At 45.4% G+C, this 8150-nt stretch overlaps 1 long non-coding RNA gene across 2 annotated transcripts; it reads left to right on the top strand.

Annotated features, from left to right (window-relative positions):
• The first annotated feature begins 243 nt into the window (after positions 1-243).
• Positions 244-5339, top strand: LOC123512023. Of its 2 annotated transcripts, XR_006677010.1 has the most exons (3): positions 252-817; positions 915-2490; positions 2538-5339. It is a non-coding gene; the product is annotated as an uncharacterized LOC123512023 (long non-coding RNA). The 2 variants fall into 2 exon arrangements; XR_006677009.1 differs by having other exon boundaries at positions 244-2490.
• Positions 5340-8150: the final 2811 nt, after the last annotated feature.

Raw genomic sequence — 8150 nt, forward strand, 5'->3', positions numbered from 1 at the left:
CTTTTTCTTTAACATATCATCGGTAAATAAATAAATAAAATAAAAAGAATAGTAGAATGTACCTAGATATTTTTTTCTTTTATATGGACAGCAAAAATGGTCACTTTTAAAACATACGGAGGTTTAAAAAAAGAAATTGTTACATACGGAAATATAAAAGATCGACACTCACATACATTAACAGATTCAGTTTGCCAGAAAAGAAACGAAAAAAATAACATATTTAAAATAAGTGTGAAGACAACTAGGGGTTAAACTATCAGCTTGTTACTTTAAAGGTAACGAGGCCAGAAACTATCGGGGTACGTTGGAACTATCTTCTTGCTTATTGGTCATTTTGTTATGCTATCGCTTTGCTTCACATTTCGGATCTTCGAGGTACCGTCTCCTGCGCTGAATTCCGGCTTCCGACCTGACGCCTGGGCGACGAGACCGAGGGAAGGCAGATTCTCCTGAGCTCTGGCTGAGTCAACACTACCTAGACTCGCCTCTGCTTCTAGAAGTATTCTTCTGTGAAGCTCTGCTCACCGCTCGCTTTGGGGGACCTGAGCCTGTCTCTTGGCAGCCGTGTCTAGCCAGCCTGAGTCCAGACCAGCCTTTGGATGAACCACCATACCACTCGGGCTTGCTGGTGGTTCTGCATCCACCTCCTGTTTCAATCCTGGTCATCGCTGGATACCGCTCTGCCTACTCGCCACTCCTACACCCTGCTCCATTCCTCGTCCTCTTTGGGGTCCTGTACCCGTGTGCTGCCCGGGACGGCCGTGTGTGAAGTGGATGGGCGTGGTACCAGCGCTAGAGCAACTACCTCTCTAAGGTGCGACCAAAGTCCATATAGTTTGTGTTGTTGGAGGAGTGCTCTTCTTTCATTAAAGTGGTACTTTGTTATTGTCTCTTCTCTCCACTCTCTGCAGCTCTGGTGTTGAAGGCCACATCCCTGGTTTTTAGTGGAAGAAGAGAAGGCAGTGTTCATTTCCATCTTTGAGTTACCTGCCTCGAGTTTTCACAAGTGGAGACCTCGCCAGGATTGTGCCTTCTTGACCCTCTGGAGTATGTGGAGTGCTAACGGTCATCGTTGGGGGACAGGTAGTATTACCCTCCCTGGCTCATTATCCAAGGCTCGGAAGTGAGTATTTTGACTGTTCGTTTGTGAGGGCTTGTTTCTAATCAATTGCGTCTTTAAAGACTCTGGTTAAAGTCCTTTTATGTTGTCAGGTGCGGAGTTTTTTATTGCTTCCTTGGGCGTCCTTCATTCACGGATTATTTTGTTTCCTTTGTTTTCTTGGTGTTGTGTTCTCATGTCTTCTATCAAGGAGCTAGTTGAATTGGGAAGAAGAGATGGGACTCGAGAGTGACGAGCTACGTGAGTTTGTTTCTACTCGGCAAGCGTTGCAACGAGACGAACGACAAAAGGAACGAGACAGTGAGGAGAGGAAAGGAGGAAAAGCAAAGAACATGCCCTTGCCATGTCCGAATTAAAGCCGAAGCTGTCACTGCAAGAACAAGGAACAAACCCGAGATCCAGTGATCTTGCCTGGGACTGTTCCCTGACCTTCTCTACCAGTCTATCAAGGAGATGATTTGACAATCTTACTTCACACGTTTTGAACGCATTGCTGCCCTGCTCAACATTCCTCAGGACAACTATGCCATTCGACTGGGTGGTCTTCTCTCTAGTAAGCTCGCAGAAATCTACACTACCTTGGCTGATGACGTAATTTGTGACTACCCTAAACTTAAATCCTCTCTCCTTAGAAGCTTCAGTCAGTCCGCTGAGCACTATCGCCACATGTTTCGTTCTGTCCGGATCAAACCTGGTGAGACATTCCAGCAGTTTGCCACTCAACTCGGTCGCTATTTTGATAACTGGACAGACTTGTGACGTGGGGGAAGATTTTCATAAACTCGGATCTTTTGTAATTATGGACCAGTTTCTTGCCTCTATTTCTCCAGATGTAAGAACCTTGAAAGAAAACGACGTGCAGACCTTGGACAACGCTGTCGAACGTGCAGATATCTGGGCAGCTGCCCATCGTGCTTACCTGAGACACACCCCCAGCTGGACATAAGAAGCTGTCGCCTACTTCTCCAACTACTACCAACCAAGCTTCTCGCCGATCTCCTCCACCGGCCAGGAAGTCTTCCACACCCGTCAGGTGTCACAATTGTGGGGAGCCAGGACACATTCGAGCTCAATGTCCCCAAAATCCAGCTTTGTTCAGGACTGGTAGCACTGCTCAACCAGACACACATAGGTGGGTTTCTGCTTCAGTGATCCTACTAATCTCTAATTTTCTTCTGACATCATCAATGGAGCGAGAGTATCTACCATCATACGTGACACTGGCTGTTCCTGTGTCATTATATCTGAGGAAGCCTTACCTGATGTAGACGTCTCCCAGTGTCCTAAAGTTCTTGTTTCTGACTAATTAGGTAGAGTGGACTCCTTCCCTCAGATACGATGCTACCTTCGCTGTCCCTTCTACGAAGGTTATGTTGATTGTGTTCATGCTACCTTCGCTGTCCCTTCTACGAAGGTTATGTTGATTGTGTTCGTGCTCCACAACTGATGGGTGAGCTCCATAAGCTTCTGGGAGTAAAACCGCTCTTCACCACGCCTTATTATCCAAGTGGTAACGGAAGAGTGGAAAGGTTCCACTCCACTTTGAAGGCATGCCTCCGGAAACTGTGCTCTGAAAACCGCGTGAGTGGCACCGTTATCTCCCTGCCACCTTGTTCGCTTTGAGGGAGATGCCAAGTGACAGGATCGGATTCTCGTCTTTTGAACTTCTTTACGGTAAGGCAGTTAGAGGACCTCTTGCAGTTCTACGGGGTTTGTGGGAGGATAAATCACTCACAGACGATCGTTCCTGTTTTCAATGTAATAAAGAGCTGAAAGACGAATTGGCTGAATCCTCCTGGATTGCTGCCGAGACTGCTGACATCAGTGCTACTCGGTATAAAGCATATTTTGACTTGAAGTCGCAGGATCGAAAGTTCAAGTCTGGAGATGAAGTCCTGGTGCTCCTGCCTGACACTACCAACAAGCTCCTGATGGCCTGGGCTGACCCATATACCGTACTTGAAAAGCGAACCAGCTGTAACTACCTGATTGATGAAAACGGTAAGCATAAGTTATACCATGCTGATCTTCTCAAGCGTTACTTTCGTCGTGCTCTTGTTAATCAAGTAACTGTTGGATGAACCTTCTTCCTTTGATACAGAGGCTGATACCAAATTGAGCTTCTCACCGCTTGAGGAAGGGATTACAGAACCTCCAGGTCTCCTTCCAGTATCGCCTGACGGCCGCGAAGATGTACAAGCGTGTAAAGTGCAAATTGTATCTGATCCCTATACAACTAAAGTCTTATTTTGAAGAGGTTGACCAATTTCTCCAGCAGGAAATCATCCGGTCATCTTCATCTCCTTATTCCCCAGTTATGTTACAGGTTGTGCCACTTACATCAGATTGAGGATCGTCTTAGCCGGACTAACTGGAGTATCGTTCTACTTTGATAATATTTCCATCTATGGAACAACCTGTACCGAACACATCACTGCCCTCAAGTCCGTACTTTCGTGTCTTCGAGAACACGGCCTCACTGTTCGATATTGAAGTGTGGATTCGGGTTCGGATCCATCCAGTATCTGGGCTTCATTGTGGACGGTAAGACGCTTCGTCCTCAAAATGATAGTCACTGCCATTTCTTCCTGCAGTCCCCCAAGTACCAAAAAGCTACTTTGATCCTTCTTGGGTATGGTATCTTTTTATTGAGACTTTATCCCCCAGGCTTCTTCCTACAGAAGTTGTCTGTCTGACCTTCTCCGCAAGGGTGTCACCGAACCACTAGTCTGGACTGACGAACATCAGAGGAGCTTTCAACATCTTAAAGCAGTTCTCCAGTCTGCGCCGATCTTAAGGCTACCAGATTCCACTCATCCTTTCGTGCTACGAACGGACGCTTCCTAGCACGGGCTAGGAGCAGTCCTGCTTCAGTATGTGGACGGCTGGCCTCACCGTTACGTACGCCAGTCTAAAACTTCGGGATCGAGAGAGAAGATTCTCCACCATTGGAAAGGAGTGCCTTGCCGTCTGTTTTGGTATCAAGAACTTTGATTATTACCTTAGAGGGATAGAGTTTATTTTAGAAGTGGATCATAAACCAGATTTAAAGGTGCAAATAATAGGTTGCTAAGATGGGCACTAAAGCTACAAGATTATATATTTTTCGTGTAGTATACATTCCTGGAGAAGATAATGTTGGGGCTGATTTTCTCAATAGGTGTTCAGTGTAGTGCTTTAGTTTGTTGTCTTCTATTCTTTCTAAATATGTGTATCAAGGCTTGTTGGGGGAGGTATGTAAAGACAACTAGGGGTTAAACTATCAGCTTGTTACTTTAAACGATAGTAACGATGCCAGAAACTATCGGGGTACATTGGAACTATCTTCTTGCTTATTGGTCATTTTGTTATGCTGTCTCTTTGCTTCACATTTCGGATCTTCGAGGTACCGTCTCCTGCGCTGAATTCCGGCTTCCGACCTGACGCCTGGGCGACGAGACTGAGGAGGCAGATTCTCCTGAGTTCTAGCTGAGTCAACACTACCTAGACTCGCCTCTGCCTCCAGAAGTAGTACCGTCTCCTGGGATGAATTCCGGCTTCCGACCTGACGCCTGGGAGACGAGACCGAGGGAAGGCAGATTCTCCTGAGCTTTGGCTGAGTCAACACTACCTAGATTCGCCTCTGACTCCAGAAGTGTTCTCCCGTGAAGCCCTGCTCACCGCTTGCTTTGGGGGACCTGAGCCAGTCTCCTGGCAGCTGTGTCTAGGCAGCCTCCCGTGAAGCCCTGCTCACCGCTCGCTTTGGGGGACGTGGACCAGTCTCCTGGCTACCGTGTCTAGCCAGCCTGAGTCCAGACCAGCCTTTGGATGAACCACCAATACCACTCGGGCTTGCTGGTGGTTCTGCATCCACCTCCTGTTTCAATCCTGGTCACCGCTGGTCACCGCTGGATACCGCTCTGCCTGCTCTCCACCCCTACACCCTGCTCCATTCCTCGCCTTCTCATTGGGGTCCTGTACCCGTGTGCTGCCCGGGACGGCTGTGTTTGAAGTGGATGGGCGTGGTACCAGCGCTAGAGCAACTACCTCTCTAAGGGGGGATGTAAGTCCATATAGTTCGTGTGTGTTGGAGAAGGAGTGTTCTTCTTTCATTAAAGTGGTACTTTGTTATTGTCTGTTTTCTACAGTCTCGTCAGGTTGTCATTCAATGCAAAAAATCTTCAGCAATGGTAGGTTATTCCAGCACACCAAAACTTAATAAATTGTATGTACTGTATCACGATTTTCTTCAAACCATAAAAAAAGAAGGAAACGCAGCTTAAGAGATTACCAGTGTGAGAGATGAGTGAAAATACTAGTGAAGTCTTGCATTGGTGAGGTAAAGAGAAAATAAAAAGCTTTCAGTCTTTATACTTCTCTTGAAACAGCAGATGGGCTTCCCAGTGAGAGGGATGAGTGAAAATACTAGTGAAGTCATGCAAATAGTAAGTAAGATATAGAGAATACAAGAGCATCCAGTCTTGATAGCTCTCTTGAAACACTGCAGTTCGCAAGGAAGGAAGGAAATCGCAGAAGCAAGGGAAGGTTCATTAAATTACCAGTGAGAGGGTAAATAAACTAGAGGGGAAAGCTGGCCATGGGCAATATAAAACGAGAAAAAAAGGCCCTCTGAAGTTTGAAATACAGGCCAATGGCAAAACGAAACAAAAAGGCCCTCCTCTGAAGTTTGAAATACAGGCCAATGGCAAATAAAACGGAAAAAAGGCCCACTTAGTTGCCAGTCCCCTTGCAGACCTGAGAGTTAGCCAAAAAGGATAAATGTGTTGAAACCTCCGTTTTAAAAGAAATAAAGTCGTAGGAAGATGGAAATACAGAAGCAGGTAGTGAGTTCCAAAGTTTACCAGAGAAAGGTATGAATGATTGAGAGTACTGCTTAACTCTTGCATTAGAAAGTTACAGTAGTGGTGAACGATTGTGAGTATTGGTTAATTCTTGCATCAGAGTTGGACAGTAGTGGTGAATGATAAGTACTGACTAACTTGCATTATAGAGGTGGACAGTAGTGGTGAATGATTGAGAGTACTAGTTAACTCTTGCATTAGAGGTGGAAGATAATGAGAGGAAGAAAGCCTTGTGCAATAAATTGAATCGAAAGAACCATACCGTCTTAATCACCTTCCTGACATAAAGACAAAGAAAATAAAGCTGGATAGATTAACCTAAAATAGACAAACAAAGATGGAGATGGAAAGAGAAGAGGAAAGGTAGATGAGACTAACCTTTTTCCCTCTCTGGTGGCAGAATAGCTAATATCTTACGTAACGGAGCGGAAGCAGAGGTGAGGAAAGGAGGAAAAGCAAAAGACTCAGACTCAAAACAAATCAACAAAACAAAACAAAAAAAAAAAAAGCACGAAACATACTCACACGAAAGAAATTTAAAAAAGTGAAAAAAAAAAAAAATGAAAAAGGAATTCATAACTTTTCAAATTCTTCAGTAAAAAAAAAAAAAAAAACCAATTGTAAGAGGAGGAAAGACAAGAATTCTGAAGTATGGAGGTGGAGGAGGAGGAGGAGGAGGAGGTGAAAAAGGACGAGAAAAAGTAATGCAACAGAAGTGGAAGATGAAGGGAAGTGAAAAGATGAGAGGGAAAAAAAGCAAGAAGAGCAAGATGAAACGTGAAAGATTAGAGAGAGAGAGAGAGAGAGAGAGAGAGAGAGAGAGAGAGAGAGAGAGAGAGAGAGAGAGAGAGAGAGAAATGAAGAGGAAAATGAGATGAAGATGCGAAGATGAAGGGAAAATAGAGGGAATAAAGAACAATAGGGCTAATGCGAAAAAATAACACGAAACAACGATTGAAATAACATGGACTTTATATCACACACAATAAGCAGAGGATAAAATAATAGAAATAAAAATAACAAAGGGGAAAAAATTGTAATTGAAAGATATAAATGAAAATTGGGACGAATATAAAAAATTGTTATTATCAGAGAGAGAGAGAGAGAGAGAGAGAGAGAGAGAGAGAGAGAGAGAGAGAGAGAGAGAGAGAGAGAGACACACACACACACACACACACACACACACACACACACACACACACACACACAAAAAAATAAATAAAAAAAAAAAGAAAACGAAAAAAATAGAAAATGAGCATAAATTATGAAAGCAAGCAACGAAAAAAACACTCTACACTTCTTTATCTTCTCCTCCTCTTCCTCTTCCTCCTCCTCCTCCTCCTCCTCCTCCTCCTCCTCCTCCTCCTCCTCCTTCATCTTCTCTCCTTTAGACCCTTCACACCAAAGGAACCATCTCTCTCTCTCTCTCTCTCTCTCTCTCTCTCCCTTCACACCAAAGGAACCATCTCTCTCTCTCTCTCTCTCTCTCTCTCTCTCTCTCAGGGTCCCGCACGCACTCTAACCCACTCAAGGGAACGAGACGCAAAGTAACCTTACGCGTCTGACTTGTCCTGAAGAGAGAGAGAGAGAGAGAGAGAGAGAAGACTGTCACCATGGTGGAGGTGACGCATCAGCAGGTGAAGCGATTATTGCGGGGGCTGGACACACAGAAAGCTACCGGCCCTGATGACATCAGCCCGCACCTGCTGAAGCGATGCTCCCAGGAACTGGCTGCCCCTCTCACCCAAGTCTTCACAACTTGTGTACGGGAAAACGTCTGGCCTTCAGTGTGGAAGGAGGCTCGAGTAGTTCCTGCACACAAAAAGCTCCAGGACGGACCCAAAAAACTACAGACCCATATCCCTGTTGTCAGTGGTGGGTAAAGTGTTTGAGAGGGTCGTGGCAGAGGTGGTGTGTAGCCATCTCAAGGACAATGCCCTCCTCTCAGACCAACAGTTTGGGTTCAGACCTGGAAGGTCAACCTCCGACCTAATGATGCTTCTCACCAGGCAGTGGCAGGACGCCCTCGACGACGGCAAGGACACTATAGTGGTTGCTTTGGACATAGCTGGAGCTTTTGATAAAGTATGGCACAACGGATTACTGGAAAAGCTTCGTGCTAAAGGCATCCAGGGTGGCTTGCTACGACTCCTGGGAAATTACCTGCAGGACAGAAGCCTCAAGGT

This window comes from Portunus trituberculatus, chromosome 32 (assembly GCF_017591435.1).
Source record: "Portunus trituberculatus isolate SZX2019 chromosome 32, ASM1759143v1, whole genome shotgun sequence".
NCBI lineage: Eukaryota > Metazoa > Arthropoda > Malacostraca > Decapoda > Portunidae > Portunus > Portunus trituberculatus.